Source organism: Schistocerca gregaria, chromosome 7 (assembly GCF_023897955.1).
Source record: "Schistocerca gregaria isolate iqSchGreg1 chromosome 7, iqSchGreg1.2, whole genome shotgun sequence".
In the NCBI taxonomy this organism is placed as follows: domain Eukaryota; kingdom Metazoa; phylum Arthropoda; class Insecta; order Orthoptera; family Acrididae; genus Schistocerca; species Schistocerca gregaria.
The window spans coordinates 491,057,397-491,072,565 of record NC_064926.1 but is presented as its reverse complement, the minus strand read 5'-3'; positions in this window follow the sequence as shown (position 1 = coordinate 491,072,565).

Here is a 15,169-nt window from a genome sequence, read left to right as displayed (position 1 = left end):
TATGTGGATTGTGAAGGAACGCTTATCTTAATAGGTGACAGATACTGACATATAGACGCAAATAGTTAACTGAGCAAAGCTTAGTGCAGGCAACTACACGACTGTCCTCGAACAGCCGGCCGGAGTGGCCGAGCGGTTCCAGGCCCAACAGTCTGGAAACGCGCGACCGCTACGGTCGCAGGTTCGAATCCTGCCTCGGGCATGGATGTATGTGATGTCCTTAGGTTAGCTAGGTTTGTGGCGTCACCGCCTGACACCACACTTGCTCGGTGGCAGCATTTAAATCGGCCGCGGTCCGTTAGTATACATCGGACCCGCGTGTCGCCACTATCAGTGACTGCAGGCCGATCGCCACCACACGGCAGGTCTAGTCTAGAGAGACTTCCTAGCACTCGCCCCAGTTGTACAGCCGATTTTGGTAGCGATGGTTCATTGTCTACAGACGCTCTCAATTGCAGAGACGACAGTTTAGCATAGCTTTCAGCTACGTCATTTGCTACGACCTAGCAAGGCGCCATATTCAGTTACTATTGATCTTGATATTGTGAATCATGTACCGTCATGAGCGACTTTCATCATTAATGGAATAAAGTTAAGTATCAAACTAATTACGTCCGCTAATTCCTTGTCATATTCCAGACCTCACGTCAGTATAGTCTTTCCGTCCTCACGCCAGCCTGCGTGAGCTAAAACGCGTGCATTTCGGCCTCCTCCAGGAACACGATGTTGGCTCTTCTGCCAACACAACAAGGTTTCAGTAGGTCTAAGTTCTAGGGGACTGATGACCACAGATGTTAAGTCCCATAGAGCTCAGAACCATTTCAAGCATTTTTGAACAGTCCTCGAACACGGTAAGTCAGCTGCTGTGCTCGCCCCTGCTGATGCAAATTCTGTTTTTGTTTCTTGATAGTACTCATTATGGACAATTGGTTATGATCATGCTTATTTTTATGTGGAGTATCAAGTGTAAGTAATGACTGAGTTCCGTGGCATCCGGTAGTAGTACAAGATCCTGGTCTTGTACACTAAAAGACCCACGTGGCTGCTGAGTGATTTATATTAATACCATCACAACTGGGATTAGCCTGATAGACATGAAACGCCACTTAGAGGGGCGTGCAAACTACGATTTTGCAACTTGTTTGTAATAAACAGTATCAGAGGAATTGAGGCCAATATAATTGGTTTTATCAGAGATGCGTTTCATTATTTAGTAGCACCAGAATTCCTCTCCAAGACATTTGTTTTACTTATTTACTAAGTCCAGAATCCACAGGGTGTCGAATAACGTACGATGGGATGAACTTGAGGTAAGGGCAGGTAAGATTACAGGTCGAGAAAGGGCGGAGGCTGACCGCGCCGCCACCGCGCAGGTAAGTCACAAATAGGACCTGCCACGCACCCCTGTAAATCTATCACTTACTTACCAGGCAGTCCAAGGGGTCCAGTACGTTATAAGTTAGGGTCTGTCATTCGCGCAGAGGGTACGTTACAAAATAGTACATCGGCCTAGGGCATGTTACAACACTACCAGTCATTTAATTTCCTGTTGCACTCGTAAATAGACCGAGGGAAAAACGACTATCTATATGCCTCCCTATGGGCCTTAGTCTCCCATATCTTATCTTTGTAGTCCTTCGCTAAATGTATGCTGGCGGCAGATGCCGGTTCTCTACATTTTCTCAGTAGCGTTCCTCTAAAAGAACCTCGTCTTGCCTCCACGGATTCCCATTTGTGTTTCCGAAGCATTTCCGTAACACTTGCGTGTTGTTCGAACCTACCGGTAACAAATCGAGCACCCCGCCTCCGAAATGCTTGATACGTTCCTTTAATCCGAGCAGGTACGAATTCCAAATAGTCAAGCAGGACTCAGTAACAGGTCGCACCAGCGTCCTTTACGTTATCTCCTCTACAGATGAATCACGCTTTCCTAAAATTCACCCAATAGACCGAAGACAACCATTCACCTTCCCTACCATAGTGCTCGCACGCTCGTTTCGTTTCACATAGCTTTGCGACGTTGCTGTGTCAAACAGGGCACTGCTAAGGCTTTATCCGAACATTACGGGTTTGTTTTTCATACTCATCCGCAATAATTTGCATTTTTCTACATTTAGTTCTAGCTGCCATTTATCATGCCATCTAGAAATTGTGTCTAAGTGGTGTTGTATGTTCCTACAGTCACTCAACTTCGACATCTTACCGTACACCACAGCATCATCAGCGAACAACCGCTACCCTGTCCTCCAAATCATTCACGTATTCACAGAACAGCAGCGGTCCTATCACGCTTCCCCGGCGTACTCATGTCGATACCCTTGTCTCTGACAAACACTCGGCATCGAAGACAGTACAGTGGGTTCTATAACTCAAAAAGTCTTTGAGCCACTCACATATCTGTGAACCTATTCCATGTGCTCATACCTCCATTAACAGCCTACAGTGGGACACGATGCCAAATGCTTTCCAGAAATCTGGAAATGTGGACTCTGACTGTTCCTTTCATATACAGTCCACAGTATAGCATGAGAGAAAAAAAGCAAGCTCGAGTTTTACTCGAGCGATGCTTTCTGAAACCATGCTGATTCGTCGACATAGGATTCTCGGCCCCAAGAGAACTTATTGTATCCGAACTGGAGAGACTTCTTATTTGACGCCGCTTCGGCTACTTCCACATCTATGAAGGTGAAATGATTACAAGAACAACACATCAACCCGGTCCGAAGTGGAGAAAATCCCCTACGTGGCTGGGAAACGAACCCGACGCCCCGTGCTTGAGAGTAAGCAAGCTAACTACAATGCCACGAATTGCTGGCAGGAGCAGCACAGGGTGCGAGTGAAATCTCGTGGCTTCTGGAGACGTGCTCCAAAGTTGAAGTACGTGGTACGGGTACCAGTCTTGTGGGGAAAATGCGAAGAACAACAGGCATGAAAAATTAAGTTAAGGTAGTTTTCTTCTCCACTACGCTGCAACACGACCCCTAGTTCTGGTTTTACGTTTCGGATGTGAGGTTTGGAGACCTGCCATTTACTCAAGATCTTCCTCCATGCGGTTTCCATCTTTTTGGCATGCTTACTGAACACTTGCGGGGAAAGAGATTTTCCAACGCCGAGGGCGTTCACACGGCCGTTCTTGAATCATCAGTTATTTTACTTCCTAAATAGCAAAACTCCTTTACTACTTGAAGTGTCTCATTTCCTAATCTAATTCCCTCAGCATCACCCGATTTAATTTGACTACATTCCATTATTCTTGTTCTGCTTTTGTTGATGTTCATCTTATATCCTCCTTTCAAGACACTGTCCATTCCGTTCAACTGCTCTTCCAAGTCCTTTGCCGTCTCTGACAGAATTACAATGTCATCGGCGAACTTCAAAGTTTTTACTTCGTCTCCATGAATTTTAATACCTACTCCAAATTTTTCTTTTGTTTCCTTTACTGCTTCCTCAATATACAGATTGAATAACATCGGGGAGAGGCTACAAGCCTGTTTCACTCCTTTCCCAACCACTGTTTCCCTTTCATGCCCCTCGACTCTTATGACTGCCATCTGGTTTCTGTACAAATTGTAAATAGCCTTTCGCTCCCTGTATTTTACCCCTGCCACCTTTAGAATTTGAAAAAGAGTATTCCAGTCAACATTGTCAAAGCATTTCTCTAAGTCTACAAATGCTAGAAACGTAGGTTTGCCTTTTCTTAATCTTTCTTCTAAGATAAGTCGTAAGGTCAGTATTGCCTCACGTGTTCCAACATTTCGACGGAATCCAAACTGATCCTCCCCGAGGTCCGCATCTACCAGTTTTTCCATTCGTCTGTAAAGAATTCGCGTTTGTTTTTTGCAGCTGTGATTTATTAAACTGATAGTTCGGTAATTTTCACATCTGTCAGCACCTGCTTTCTTTGGGATTGGAATTATTATATTCTTCTTGAAGTCTGAGGGTATTTCGCCTGTCTCATACATCTTGCTCACCAGCTGGTAGAGTTTTGTCATGACTGGCTCTCCCAAGGCCGTCAGTAGTTCTAATGGAATGTTGTCTACTCCGGGGGCCTTGTTTTGACTCAGGTCTTTCAGCGCTCTGTCAAACTCTTCACGCAGTATCGTATCTCCCATTTCGTCTTCATCTACATCCTCTTCCATTTCCATAACATTGTCCTCAAGTACATCACCCTTGTATAAACCCTCTATATACTCCTTCCACCTTTCTGCCTTCCCTTCTTTGCTTAGAACTGGGTTGCCATCTGAGCTCTTGATATTCATACACGTGGTTCTCTCCTCTCCAAAGGTCTCTTTAATTTTCCTGTAGGCAGTATCTATCTTACCCCTAGTGAGATAAGCTTCTACATCCTTACATTTGTCCTCTAGCCATCCCTGTTCAGCCATTTTGCACTTCCTGTCGATCTCATTTTTGAGACGTTTGTATTCCTTTTTGCCTGCTTCATTTACTGCATTTTTATATTTTCTCCTTTCATCAATTAAATTCAATATTTCTTCTGTTACCCAAGGATTTCTAGCAGCCCTCGTCTTTTTACCTACTTTATCCTCTGCTGCCTTCACTACTACATCCCTCAGAGCTACCCATTCTTCTTCTACTGTATTTCTTTCCCCTATTCCTGTCAATTGTTCCCTTACGCTCTCTCTGAAACTCTGTACAACCTCTGGTTCTTTCAGTTTATCCAGGTCCCATCTCCTTAATTTCTTGCATTTTTGCAGTTTCTTCAGTTTTAATCTACAGGTCATAACCAATAGATTGTGGTCAGAGTCCACATCTGCCCCTGGAAATGTCTTACAACTTAAAACCTGGTTCCTAAATCTCTGTCTTACCATTATTTAATCTATCTGATACCTTTTAGTATCTCCAGGGTTCTTCCATGTAATACAACCTCCTTTCATGATTCTTAAAGCAAGTGTTACCTATGATTAAGTTGTGCTCTGTACAAAATTCTACTAGGCGGCTTCCTCTTTCATTTCTTAGCCCCAATCCATATTCACCTACTATTCTGGGATACATGTAGCAAAGTCAGCAATTGTTAACACTTCTTCTTTTAGTGTTGTAGGGCAAGAAATATAAATCGCCTGCGAGAGAGCTCGAGACACTTGTTGTTCTTGTTGTTGTTGTGATCTTCAGTCCTGAGACTGGTTTGATGCAGCTCTCCATGCTACTCTATTCTGTGCAAGCTTCTTCATCTCCCAGTACCTACTGCAGCCTACATCCTTCTGAATCTGCTTAGTGTATTCATCTCTTGGCCTTCCTCTACGATTTTTACCCTCCACGCTGCCATCCAATACTAAATCGGTGATCCCTCGATGTCTCAGAACATGTCCAACCAACCGATCCCTTCTTCTAGTCAAGTTGTGCCACAAGTTCCTCTTCTCCCCAATTCTATTCAATACCTCCTCATTAGTTATGTGGTCTACCCATCTAATCTTACTTGTTAGAAATAAAATGATCGTATGGCATTGTTGGCCGAGAGGCCCAATTCGGGGGAGTTCGGCCGCCGTATCGCAAATTCTTTTTAGCTGACGCCACTTCGGCGACTTGCGAGTCAATGATGATGAAAATGATGATGAAAGACACACAACACCCAGTCCCCTAAATAAGACAGCAAGTGTCTGGCGCAGTCGTTATATCGGTTACTGCTATTACAATGGCCGGCCGCGGTGGCCGAGCGGTTCTAGGCGCCCAGTCCGGAACCGCGTGACTGCTACTGTCGCAGTTTCGAATCCTGCCTCGGGCATGTATGTGTGTGATGTCCTTAGGTTAAATAGGTTTAAGTAGTTCTAAGTTCTAGGGGACTGATGACTATAGACGTTAAGTCCCACAGTGCTCAGAGCCATTTTGCTGTTACAATGGCAGGTTATCAAGATTTAAGTGAGTTTGAACTTGGCTTTACAGTCTCCGCACGAGCGATTGGATACAGCGGTAGCGATGAAGTGGGGATTTTCCCGCATGACTATTTCATGAGTCTACCGTAAATATCAGGAATCTGGTAAAACATCAAGTCTGTGACATCACTGCGGCAGGAAAAAGTTCCTGCAAGAACGGAACCAACGACGACTGAAGAGAATCGTTCAAACGTTCAATGTGCAGAAGTGTAACCCTTCCGCAAATTGCTGCAGATTTCTATGCTGGGCCATCAACAATTGTCAACGTATGAACCATTCAATGTAACATCATCGATACGGGCTTTTAGAGCCGAAGGTCCACTCGTGTACCCTTGATGACTGCACGACACAAAGCTTTCCACCTCGCCTGGGCCTGACATTGGACTCTTAGTGATTGGAGACATGTTGCCTAATAGGAAGAGTCTCGTTGCAAATTGTATCGAGCGGATGGACGCGTGTGAGTATGGAGACAATCTCAGTAACCCATGGACACTGCATGTCAGCAGGGGACTGTTCGAACTGGTGGAAGCTCTGTAATGGTGTGGGGCGTGTGCAGTTGGAGTGATAAGGGAACCCTGATACGTTCAGATACGACTCTGACAGGTGATACGTACGTAAGCATCCTATCTCATCACCTGCATCCATTCATGTCCGTTGTGCATTCAGACGGACTTGGGCAATTCCAGCAGGACAATGTGAAACCTCACACGTCCAGCTCCAGGAACACTCTCCTGAGTTTAAAAACTTCCGCTGGCGACCAAACTTCCCAGATATGAACAATATTTAGCTTATCTGGAATGCCTTGCAACGTGCTCTTTGGAAGAGATCTCCACCCTCTCGCACTCTTACTCATTTATGGACAGCCCTGCATGATTCATGGTATCAGTTTCCTCCAGCACTACTTGAGACATTAGTCGATTCCATGCCACGTCGCGGTGCGATAATTCTGCGTGCTCGCGGAGGCCCTACACGATATTAGGTAGGTGTACCAGTTTCTCTGGCTCTTCAGTGTATGTATAATTAATGTTAAGCTACGTTTGAGATGGTGTAAAAATCTACTCACTAGGCAGTGGATGACTGGAAACGAATTATTTGGAGTTATGTATCACACGGTATCCTGTGACAATCCGATGGAAAGGCCTGGGTTTGGTAAAAGCCTGAAGAACATTACATGCTTCCAGCTGTAGTGACAAAACTGAAGTACGAAGGAGGTGATGTTACAATTTGGGGATGTTTTTCGTGATTAGTGGATGGTCCCTCATTCCACTTAAGAAAACGCTAAATAAGGAAGGATGTGAACACAGTTTACAGCACTGTGTATTGATTACAGTGAACATACCAGAGACGAAAATACTGGCAGTTTGTACCAGGATGACAAAGCAGCTGTTATTAAACAACATCTGTGAGAAAATAGTTCTCGAACAGTAACATAACTGAAATGGACTGACCTGCCCCGCGTCGTGACCTGAAACCAGTGGAACACCTTTGGGATGAGTTAGAGCGTCGACTTCGCTAAGACAACAAGTCCAACATCAATACCTCTTCTGGTTTCGGCTCTTGAGGAGGAATGGGCTGCCATTCGGCCATAGACATTCAGCCACCTCAATAACAGAGTCCCCAGTAGAGTTCAACTCGCTATCAACGTGAAGTTTAGATACACACCTCATTAAATGCCCACAAATAAGTGCGGGGATACTTGTGACCAGATGGCTACTCAGCAAATACTGTTTGATGTGATTCATTTGTATCATTGAGCAAAATATTATTATTTTGTTTTTCACGTAAACATCGAAACATCTCAGACATGAACAAAAAGAAGGGAATAATTACATAGCCAACTGAGCTTTTAGTGTGAAAAGACCATCCCACGCTCTTCCGCATGTGCATAATGAAACCTGTGCAATATCAACATCTATTGAGGTATCAGTTCACTGTCAAAATTTTGGCGTTTGGAGAGCAACGTCTGTGCCTCTGAGAGATACCAATGTCGAAAAGTAACCCTGATGGGACTATTTAAAGATTGAGAATGTAGCCAAAATTTAGCTTACTAATAACATTTACTTTCCCAAAACAGACAAATTATGCTAAACAAGTTATTGATTGAATACTGTAAATAACCAACATGTGATTTAAGAATACATTTGAAAAGGATCCTGGGTGGCAGAGACAATTTAACTAGGCGATCAGTGAGTCTCGTGTTCTGGCCCTAAAAATGTGAATGACGCAAGCTGAATTGATCTGACTCTGAGCAGACTTTGACTGAACGAATCTACTGAAGTTTCTCTACATAGGTGCAGCTGATAGCAAGTGGCGATTGAGATCTGTACACCCTAACAATGCCGGAGTGGCAGTAAGTTACCCTGTTTACTTCATGGGTACAACATGACTTGCAGCTGGCTAGGTGTGTGCGGCGGGGGTGAGACATGGAGGCGGCACCTGTGAATAGATCGCAGCCACGAAAGAAATGCAAAAATCTCAGTCTAGCGATCAGGCAGAAGAATCTCAATTTACTCTCTGCCAGAGCTCTGAAATCGCTATATATTTCAGTGTGTGACACTTCCGTTCGCTGGTCATGCCAATGACCAATTTCTCTCACTTATACGACAGAGCACACGAGGAAACCAAACGTCATGACTGGTAAACCAAAAACGAATAAGTGTGCCCTCGCCAAACGAGTAGTCAGAGATGTTTAAAGGCACACAGTCGGTACAGTAAGAGCTTCACCACAGGCTCCCAAGTCTAAACTACTTGCAGGTGAAGTCAGTCTCAGGACAGGTCTGAAGCACCAACCACACATACCAGAGCATCAACCAGAAGTGCTCTAACCAGACCAAAGTCCATCACCAGACTGCCTCGCACCTATTCAGAAAAAATTTCCGTTTTCCCACAAACTGCATGAACGACACCGCCTTCCCCCATCTTGAGCCAATCACAGGGCTCTAGCGACTCTAAATCTCCCCTCCCACATGACAGCACAAAATCATGTCGAACCAGGGCAAGAGTCAAGAAACCTGTGTCTCTGAAAAAAAAGAAACCTCCAATTACAGGCTTTTATACGTTCTCACAGAGGGGGAAGATGATTTTTTCTGAAGTTGTATCTCTTTCCATGGCAACAAGTGAACAAATACAGTCTCAAAGATGTTGTCTAAATCGCCTGTGCCTTAGAGCTTATTAGTCCTAGCTATGAGATGTAATAAAGATTCTATCTCGAAACGTTTCTCAGACGCCGTATTTTTCTCATACAACCGAAGCAGTTGTTCACTGTCCTATTTGCACTGTCGGCAAACACGAAAACAGGTGAATTTCTATTACGCATGGCTCTGTACACAGTGCCCAGTTTATGACTTCACTGTGTAGATGCGTTCCTTCAGACTCTCGTCCCAGCCCAGGTTTCTACTGACGCTGCAGCAGGTTGCATGGCATTGTTCTGTTGGAGCCTTTTTCGCGAGGGTCTGTCCCGTCTGCCTTGTACGAGGTGCATTCAAGTTCTAAGGCCTCCGATTTTTTTTCTCCGGACTGGAAAGAGATAGAAACATGGGCATTGTTTTAAAACGAGGCCGCGTTCATTGTCAATATGTCCCAGAGATGGCAGCACCATACGGCACATGGAGTTTTACCGCCAGCGGCGAGAATGATAACTGGTTTAAATACTTAAAATGGCAACGTTTTCCTTACTTGAACAGCGTGCAATCTTTCGTTTTCTGAATTTGCGTGGTGTGAAACCAACTGAAATTCATCGACAGTTGAAGGAGACATGTGGTGATGGAGTTGTGGATGTGTCGAAAGTGCGTCCGTGGGTGCGACAGTTTAATGAAGGCAGAACATCGTGTGACAACAAACCGAAACAACCTCGGGCTCGCACAAGCCGGTCTGACGACATGATCGAGAAAGTGGAGAGAATTGTTTTGGGGGATCGCCGAATGACTGTTGAACAGATCACCTCCAGAGTTGGCATTTCTGTGGGTTCTGTGCACACAATCCTGCATGACGACCTGAAAATGCGAAAAGTGTCATCCAAGTGGGTGCCACGAATGCTGACGGACGACCACATGGCTGCCCGTGTGGCATGTTGCCAAGCAATGCTGACGCGCAACGACTGCATAAATGGGACTTTCTTTTCGTCGGTTGTGACAATGGATGAGACGTGGATGCCATTTTTCAATCCAGAAACAAAGCGCCAGTCAGCTCAATGGAAGCACACAGATTCACCGCCACCAAAAAAATTTCGGGTAACCGCCAGTGCTGAAAAAATGAGGGTGTCCATGTTCTGGAACAGTGAGGGCGTAATCCTTACCCATTGCGTTCCAAAGGGCACTACGGTAACAGGTGCATCCTACGAAAATGTTTTGAAGAACAAATTCCTTCCTGCACTGCAACAAAAACGTCCGGGAAGGGCTGCGTGTGTGCTGTTTCACCAAGACAACGCACCCGCACATCGAGCTAACGTTACTCAACAGTTTCTTCGTGATAACAACTTTGAAGTGATTTCTCATGCTCCCTACTCACCTGACCTGGCTCCTAGTGACTTTTAGCTTTTTCCAACAATGAAAGACTCTCTCCGTGGCCGCACATTCACCAGCCATGCTGCTATTGCCTCAGAGATTTTCCAGTGGTCAAAACAGACTCCTATAGAAGCCTTCGCCGCTCCCATGGAACATGGCTTCAGCATTTTGAAAAATGTGTACGTCTGCAGGGCGATTACGTCGAGAAGTAACGCCAGTTTCATCGATTTCGGGTGAGCAGTTAATTAGAAAAAAAATCGGAGGACTTAGAACTTGAATGCACCTCGTATGTCTGTCAAGATTTACTAAGGGTTGGGCTTGCCACCAGTTGCTTTCAACTCCCAACATGCCGTTTCTACGAGCTAAGAATCATAAAAATACCTCATGCTTTTAGCGCAGAAGTAAAGCTGTGAGTACCGGGCGTGAATCGTGCTTCGGTAGCTCAGATGGTAGAGCATTTGCCCGCGAAAGTCAAAGGTCCCGAGTTCGAGTCTCGGTTGGGAACACAGTTTTAATCTGCCAGGAAGTTTCATATCAGCGCACACTCCGCTGCAGAGTGAAAATCTCATTCTGGATATCATTAGGTTAGTTAGATTTAAGTAGTTCTAAGTTGTAGAGGACTGATGACCTCCGATGTTAAGCCCCACAGAGCCATTTGAATTCTTTTTTTTTTATTTTTTTTTATTTTTTTTTTTTTTTTAGCCTCCTACCTGGCTCCAACCACGTCTGCTTAAGCCGTTGACGTTCTAGAATCTCGCGCTCAAGGTGCGTTAGGTTGTAATGAAATCCCTGGTAACTTTCTGTATGCGAAAAATAGGTGAGAGAGTAACTTATCCTCTCTCAATGTCACACTCCTTAAATGAAAGACAAATACCATCATGTCTGCTGGTAAATCCTACTCGACAAAACCAACTGTGTGTTCGAGTCATTGCAAGGGCTGTGCCCAGTCGTTTGATAAAGCAAAAGCAAGCTCGGCATTACAGTCTGGCACAACACCACATGATCATTGCAAGCGACAGCATAAAGCGCATTTCTCGTCTGGTAAGAAGGTTTGCTGGTATAGCTATTACAGTCCTTGACTACCCGAAGAGAATAAGCGAAATCGAAAATGAAGCGGACTACCAAAAGTACTTCCAACATGTTACAGTATGATAAGACCACAGTTGGTTAAAAACCGAACAGCAGTCACCGCACAGTGGTGAGTGAAATTTCAGTATCTTCCTCAGAGGGCAAAAAGCAAATTAAATGTACTTAAATTAAGTGTTCTGCGGAAAGATCGGAGGAAGGACGATTAGCGTTTAACGGCCCGTCGACCAGGAGGTCATTAGAGTCGGATTTTCTGCAGAGAGACCCGTAATTGTGCTCTGAGGCAGCTACGTCTAAGTACTGTGAACGGCGCTTTAATTACCAAGTCCGCGCTTTGCCGCGAAGTGCTTAACGCTACGGACAGGAAAGAAACAAAAAGCAAGTTTATTTTCCCACTCAGATAGCATTTTAAGATGTGTTTTACTATATTTTTTGTGCCAGCAGAAACAGGTGGCGAAGTCGCCGGTGTTGATTTTTATTTTCAGAGTAACTTTAGTCCTTCGTTTATTCGTATAGTATATGATTTCACACTGTACACGACGAACCACTGTCGATAACAGACTGTGTAGAATCCTTCTGTCAAACAACACTTAAAGTTAGCATTTCAGTACACACCTTTTGCCAAGTGAAATATATTAATCTTCAACGCCGCCCGCAATGTCGCCTAGATTGAAATCCTGTAACTATAAATAATCATACTCTGATTACCACCACGCCTAACACCGTTTTAATAATTTAATATCCCTGACAGCTGTTAATTTTTATATTATTTTCGTACTACTGGAACACGTCAGCCATAGGCCATTCCCTCATACCGTGCGGAAAAGTTTTTTATTTATTTAAACATTGTATTACGTCTTGAGTAAAGGACTTTTACTTAACGTTAAAGGCAGTGCCTAAACACAATAAACTGTGAGAGATTTAGCGACTTACAAGATACAGTCGTTAGCTGTTTAGTCTTAATAAAATTTGTCCAAGTTCGAAATTATGTAATAGTACGAACATAAACAAAAAATTAACAGTTACAGGTGGCATCGATTCATTCAAAAATCTATGTACCCAAGTTATCAAAGTTGCGATATGTTTCCAACAGCAAAGATTAGAGCTAAGTGATAGGCAACTGTGGAGTATGTAGAATTGTTTACACATGACTGTTATCGCTTTTGTATTTGTCTACCAGACAGAGACATAGCATCCAAACTGTCCTAACATTAACGCTGCCGGAAGTAACACAATTATCAGTCCACGTGTAATGAGCAAGTTCTGAGGGCAGATCACAGCTAGCATCCAAAATTCCATGTCTTTTCCATAGGAAATAAATGGCGAAAAGTCGTTCATCTCCTATGAGAAAGAGATGAAGCTAGAAGATCGTAATTTTTTCGTTCGCTAATTGTAAATCGCCGAGTAATCCTACCGTTCCGCGAGCGTTCGATACTAGTCATCCACACGATTTTCCCACTCTGTTTTGTTCGAGTGGACTGGATTGAGTTCGCTTCTTTCCGTTAACTCTATATCCGTTAGTTTCAACCGTCACTGACTTTCAGTTTCGCATCTTGCATTGCTAATGATACATTATTGTAACCTGGAGGACTCTGGTTATACACTAGAGCTCTACTGCTACAATCTGAAACAAAGTAGCGTGGGTTACATTATTTCTTTCCTATATTCAACACAACTAGCGTGTACGAAATTTTGGGCATATCTACACTAATTACAGTTAATCTGATTTTTGCCTAGAATACTTACTTATGAAATATAAATACTCTCTATATTTTAGTTTGTGGGATAAATGTCAAATGCAAAAAAAAAAAACTAGGACAGAATTTACAGAGATCCTGATATGGGACAGCAATGCTTGCATAAGCTGAGCGATGAAGATCCTTGGAATTATCTTGCTGACTCAGAGGACGATGACTGCGTACATGAAACCGGCTGTGATCCAGGAAAAGAACAGGAAGTCTCAGAAAACGATAAATTTTAATCACAGGAAGAAGTAATTCAAAAGGACGTATTTTTTTTAGAAAAAGATGGAATAGCTAAATGGAGGAAAAGCACGATCATGTAACACTATTACGCATTTACCAGCACCCAATAACGAAGCTCGTAACACACAGTGAGAAATAGATACTACGAAATTAATCTCGCATGAAAATATTATACCCATTATTGCAACATATATTAATATTTACAACAATGATGTTCGTGGTAAATTGTCTAGGAAAAAGGATGCTAAGTAAACAGTTGTTATAAAGGTCAGTGCTTTCATTGGTTTGGAAGGAAGAAAGTCAAATTTGGTTTAACGTCCACCTATATCGAGGTCATTGGAGACGGAGCACAAGCTCGGATTATGTCAATGATGAGAAAGGAAATCGTCCGTGCCCTTTCAAAGGAACCATCCCAATATTTGCCTGGAGCGATTTAAGAATATAATGAAAAACCTAAATCTAGATGGCCGGACCTGGGATTGAACCATTGTCCTCCCGAATATGAGTCCAATGTGCTAACCACTGTGCCACCTTCCTTGGTCATTGGTTTGTAATATCTGTGTGGATATCCAGCGCATTCTATAAACAGTTTATCAAAGTTATGGGACAAGGGCAAACGACTTGAATCATGCTACTTATGCATAAGCAAAAACCGTTCAGGTCTCACTTGATATATCTGAAGTTTGATAGTATACTTGATACAGATGTTCGTAAAGAGAACGACAATTTGTCTATCAGAGAGCTACTGCAGCTATTTGTCAAAAATATTTATCACCTAGCGCATGCCTTTCTGTATTTGTATATTAAATGTATTATATTTAGATTTAAATAAAACATTTGTAAAAAAGTTCATGCACATCGTTCGGAGTGTCCAAATATACCGTTTGTGATGTGGATGTCACCTGTCATTTGCGCTAGTAAGCATGTCAGGAATCATTGGAGCATTCGTGTTGAGTGCTATGGACAAGGGATTTCAGATCGATTCCGTATTTCTGGATTTTCGGACCGCTTTTGACACTGTGCCACATAAGCGGCTTGTAGTAAAATTGCGTGCTTATGGAATATCGTCTCAGTTATGTGACTGGATTTGTGATTTGCTGTCAGAGAGGTCACAGTGCGTACTAATTGGCGGAAAGTCATCGAGTAAAACAGAAGTGATTCCTGGCGTTCCCCAAGGTAGTGTTATAGGCCCTTTGCTGTTCGCCGGCCCTTGTGGCCGAGCGGTTCTAGGCGCTACAGTCTGGAACCTTGCAATCGCTACGGCCTTAGATTCGAATCCTGCCTCGGGCATGGATGTGTGTGATAGCCTTAGGTTAGTTAGGTTTAAGTAGTTCTAAGTTCTAGGGGATTGCTGACCTCAGAAGTTAAGTCCCATAGTACTCAGAGACATTTGAACCTTTGCTGTTCCTTATATAAACGATTTGGGAGACAATCTGAGCAGCTGTCTTAGGTTGTTTGCAGATGAGCTGTCGTTTATCGACTAATAAAGTCATCAGAAGACCAAAACAAATTGCAAAACGATTTAGAAAACCTACCTGAATGGTGGGAAAACTGTCAGCTGACCCTAAATAACGAAAAGTGTGAGGTCATCCACATGATTGCTAAAACGAATTCGTTAAACTTCGGTTACACGATAAATCAGTCAAATCTAAAGGCCGTAAATTCAACTAAATATCTATGAATTACAGTTACGAACAATTTAAATTAGAAG